The sequence below is a fragment of the Pseudophryne corroboree genome, chromosome 5 (assembly GCF_028390025.1).
Source record: "Pseudophryne corroboree isolate aPseCor3 chromosome 5, aPseCor3.hap2, whole genome shotgun sequence".
Classification (NCBI taxonomy): Eukaryota; Metazoa; Chordata; class Amphibia; order Anura; family Myobatrachidae; genus Pseudophryne; species Pseudophryne corroboree.
The window spans coordinates 323,527,229-323,532,309 of NC_086448.1; the positions used below are offsets into that span (position 1 = coordinate 323,527,229).

The 5,081-nt window shown below is 45.4% G+C and overlaps 1 pseudogene; it reads right to left on the reverse strand.

The window, feature by feature from the left end:
* Positions 1-1,083: 1,083 nt before the first annotated feature.
* LOC134930080 (5S ribosomal RNA) lies at positions 1,084-1,202 on the reverse strand (annotated as a pseudogene).
* Between the last annotated feature and the right edge of the window lie 3,879 nt (positions 1,203-5,081).

Sequence of the window (5,081 nt, forward strand, 5' to 3'; positions counted from 1 at the left end):
CAAGGCCAGAACTATAGAGCAAAGGGTTTCCATACGGAACTTGGAGACTTTCACAAACTTGTTCAATGCCTTGAGGTTGAGAATGGGCCGGGAGGACCCATTCGGTTTCGGGACTAGAAACAGCGGAGAATAGTACCCCCGGCCTCCCTGAGCAAGAGGCACCTGTACTACCATTCCTGTGTCCAGGAGGGTCTGTACCACCGAATGTAGAGTTTTTGCCTTTGTCTGGTCCAAAGGGACGTCTGTCAGGCAAAATCGATGAGGGGGACGGTTTTTGAAGGCTATGGCGTAACCTCGAGTGACGACTTCCCATACCCAGGCATCTGAAGTGGTCTTCAACCATTCCTGGGTATACCCTAGAAGCCGGCCCCCCACCCTGGGATCCCCCAGGGGGAAGCATGCCCCGTCATGCAGCAGGCTTATCAGTGTTGGAAGCTGGCTGACGGGCAGCCCAGGCTCTTTTGGGCTTTGGCTTACCAGGTTTGGAAGTGCGGGCCTGCTTGTGGTATGCCTGACCTTTTGCTTTACCTGAAGGACGAAAGGGACGAAAGGAAGTATCTTTAGCCTTCGACACAGAAGGAGCGGTACTTGGCAGACAGGCAGTTTTGGCAGTAAATGTGTATGCACAAGAAAAGAAGTATGACTCTTGTTTGGGCGCACTCTTATTTTAGTATCTAAATGTCAATAGGTAACTGATAACCAAAAAATACGGAGGTAGTCTTTGTTTCTGCTCTATGGGATACGAAGGGACTCAGTATGCCCTATAGGACCTATATATGAAAAAGTAATGAAAATATTAATATTAATGAAATGTTCAGATCTTAGTTATGCCTGGATAACCGCATATTGGAAGGTAGCTACATATTAAACTGCTTCCGTCTGCCAAAGATCTGTACAAACTGTGTTTGTATTAATGCACCCTTAGTTGGGTTGTGTAAGTGGGTGGGAAAACCCACAGTATAGGAAAATCTGATAGTCAACCCCTGTCATAGATAGTTCATGGCGATTGAGGATACAAAGGTATGGAAATAAAGTATAAGTGGTGATACTGCTGTTGGTGTTCTTCTAACAGGGAAGAAAAACCTCCCACTCCACTGGGTATTCCCTAGAGGTCGCCCATCTAGGTACTGACCCAGCCCGCCTTCGTTTAGCTTCCAAGATCGGACGAGATTGGGCGTGAGCGCAGGGGTATGGTCGTAGAAAGATTTGACCCTGTGCCACCAATGAGAGTGCACCGAAACAGAAGGATGGAGTACTCTTCAGAAAAGAGTTTGGAATAGGATAGGGTGGTAGCTGCAGTTAGAGGGAGGTTGCAGCGGTTGGATCGGTGTGAATCTGCTGTCCACGTTAGACTGAGGAGACGTGTCCCCTGGGGGCCCCGCTCCCCAGAATCGTGGATGAGAGTTCACAGAAGGAAGGCAGATGGAAATTGGAGGGGGTATAGAGTGGGAAGATGGGTGCTGAAAGGAGGAGATGATGACATATACAGTAATTGGAAACAAGGAAAATCCCTTGTTGGTTAGACTGTCACATGCTGTTTGAAACAATTTGGACAGGAACAGAGGTTGCTTTCTATGATAGGAGCTTATGCAGGAGGCAGCTAGAATAGGCCCTCTGCACCAGTCAATGAGATGGTTAGCCTTAGGAAAGCAAAAAACCATAAAGGGCAAGGGACCCTATTGAACACGTTTAGAAAATTGTCTGAGGGTGACACAAACTGTTTCACAATTGCAGAATTAGTTTGCTAAGGTAAACAATTCAAATAACAGGCATTAAATAAATGTCACTGAGTTGTGTCACACTGTGCTCTTTTTTTATCATTAACCTGTTTGGAGATACCCGAGAAATTTGTGACACGAGTTATCGTATGATGCAGGATTATTCTGCTAACACATAAATTCCAAGTGGTGACACAAGCTGTTTCACAATTGCAGAGTTAGTTTGCTAAAGTAAGCAATTCTAATATCAGGCATTGAATAATCCCCATTAAAAAGTCAGCAGGCAGGTACCCATCGGGGACCTGTCTCTAGTTAGGCTGGAAATACCAGCAATCCATTCGAAGGTCAGACAGGCAGATGCCCATAACAAGGATGGAGATACCAGCAATCTTAATAACACAAAAAATATATAGCCAAGTCAGCCACTATCTTATTTAAGTCCTCCCCAAACAGAATATCTCCCTTGAAAGGGAGTACCTCCAGGGTTTTTCTAGAGTCCAGATCCACAGACCAGGATCTCAGCCACAATATCCGGCGAGCCAGGACTGACGTAGTAGAGGGCTTGGCTGCTAGAATACCGGCATCAGAAGCCGCCTCTTTAATATAGTGAGAAGCTGTGACAATATATGACAAGTATTGTCTAGCATGGTCAGAAGAGATTTCAGCTTCCAACTCTAGGGCCCATACTTCAATAGCCTCTACAGCCCATGTTGCTGTAATAGTGGGCCTTTGTGCAGCACCCGTGAGGGTGTAAATCACTTTCAGACAACCCTCCACACGTTTATCCGCAGGCTCTTTTAGAGACGTGACGGTAGTGACAGGTAGAGCTGAGGAAACCACCATCCTAGCCACATGCGAGTCCACTGGAGGGAGGCGTTTCCCAATTTTTAGACAGCACTGGCCAGAGCCGGCCTTAGGCATAGGCAAACTAGACAATTGCCTAGGGCATCTGGTATGCCTAGGGGCACAAGCAGCTTCTGCTGATTAAAATGATATGCGGCATGCCTATATTCTGTGTGCAGCATTTCGTATGCAGATACAGCCACAGTCGCACACAATATATAGGCATGCTGCATATCATTTTAATCAGCAGAAGCTGCGAGTGCATCCTAGCCACATATCAATGCAAATAAGATGCATTTTCATAAAAAATAGGCACCCGACGTTAGCAGAGCTGCCAGTTGACTCACGCCAGGAACTATATGTGTCATTATTTGTATAAGGGCATTAATAATGTGTAACATATGTGTAAGGGGCACTATGTGTGTCATTATGTGTATAAGGGCACTAATAATGTGCGGCATATGTGTAAGGGACATTATGTGTGTCATTATGTGTATAAGGGCATTAACAATGTGCGGCATATGTGTAAGGGAAATTATGTGTATAATGGCATTAGTAAGGGTTGGCATAATGTGTAAGGCGCACTATGTTTATAAGGACATTAATAATGTGTGTCATATGTTTAAGGGGCATTACTGTGTGGTATTATGTGTATAAATGCATTACCAGTGTGTGGCATTATGTGTATAAGGTGCTCTACTGTGTGGCATAACGTATAGAAAGGGCACTACTGTGTGGTCTAATGTGAATAAAGAGCAATATGGTGTGGTGTAATGTGAATAAAGAGCAATATGGTGTGGTGTAATGTGAATAAGGAGCAATTCAGTATGATGTTATGTGAATTAGGGGCACTACTGTGTGAAGTAACGTATATAAGGTAAATTGGTACTACTGTGTGATGTAATGTAAATAAGGGACACTATCACATGATAAATTGTGAATAAAGTTGCCCTACTGTGAGGCATAATTTGAATTGGGGGTACTATTGTGTGGCCATGCCCCTTGCCAGCAAAAACACATATCTTTTTGGGCTGTGCGCCGAATGTGCACACTGTTCTTATTTAAATTACATTGGGTAGGAAAAAAAAGCACTACTATGGGTGGGGGGTGATGGTGCTGGGAAAGGGGTGCAGAGTCAGACGCAGAACTAGCGGTGGTGCTAAGGGGCACCAGCCAAAATCTTGCCTAGGGCATCATATTGGTTAGGGCCGGCTCTGGCTCTGGCGCGAGGGGAGAACGAGCCACAAACTTCTTCCCTGGGTTTCCCCAGGATTCCTGATGTATATCCACTAGGTGGTCAGAATGAGGTAAAACTTGTTTAACCACCTTCTGACGCTTGAACCTATCTGGTTTCTTAGGAGGGACGGATGGCTTGGGATCATCCGTAATCTGTAGAATCAACTTAATAGCCTCCAAAAGATCAGGAACATCCACATGTGAACTACCATCCCCATCAGCAGTATCTGTGTCAGAATCTGTGGGGTCAGTGTAAGCGCCATCTTCATCAGACAAGGTATCAGTGACAGCAGTGGATTGTGAGGAGGCAAGAGCTCGCTTAGAGGACCCCTTGGTCTTAGGTGAGCGAGGGTCAGACTTTGTAGTAGTCAAGGATTGGTTCAATTTCTTCAATTGAGCAGACAAGTTATCTGCCCACGGCGGGTTAGCCGCGGGGACCACATACGGTTGAACCGGCATAGGAGGTCCCTTAGGGGGCGTTAGTTTAGTAACTAGTGTATTCAGAATTGTGGAGAAAGTAGTCCACGGCGGGTCATTATGGACCCCCGTTGCCACAGTTCCACTGGGGGGCAAGGAGCCCCCAGAACCAGAGCCCGCAGCTGCTATATTCTCCTCATAGGGATCTGTGGCGTCAGCAACACCGGTAGTGTGTTCAGCCCCAGAACCGTTACCTTCAGAAGCAGACCTGATATAACTTGCAATATCAGGTAACACAGTACAATTGTCAGCAGCACAATACCTCTTGCCCAAATCCCTGCGCAGTGTAGTCAGCACAAACAGGGATACAGTAGAGATATGGTGACTAAAATCACAGAGAAAAATACAAATTAGAGTATATCTTGTGAATATCCTATATTATTATAAACCTGACGCACCAAGCCCCCTCATGTTATAGAATATAGGGATAGCAAGTTGAGTGAGAGACACAAAATGGAAATCACCCAGCAAGCTAATGCACACACATATAGTCACAGTTACACAATGCAGAGGTTAATACCAACAATAATACTGCACTGGACTAGCTTATATATATAGCTCTGAAGTCAATAGATATAACACTGCACAGTAAGAACTGGATGTATATCACACGGTACTTGTACCAGAGAACCCTGACTAAATGCACTCTTTCTTAACTATCACTGTCTAAATGACATGTAGAATACTTAAGTGTCTTGTAAAGTCACAGCGCTGACTACCAGGCGGCTTTACAAAGGAGGATTTGCCCAAGCAGTCCCAGGAACAGTGTAGCTGAGAGAAATGGTGCTCAAACACTGACAGGGAGTG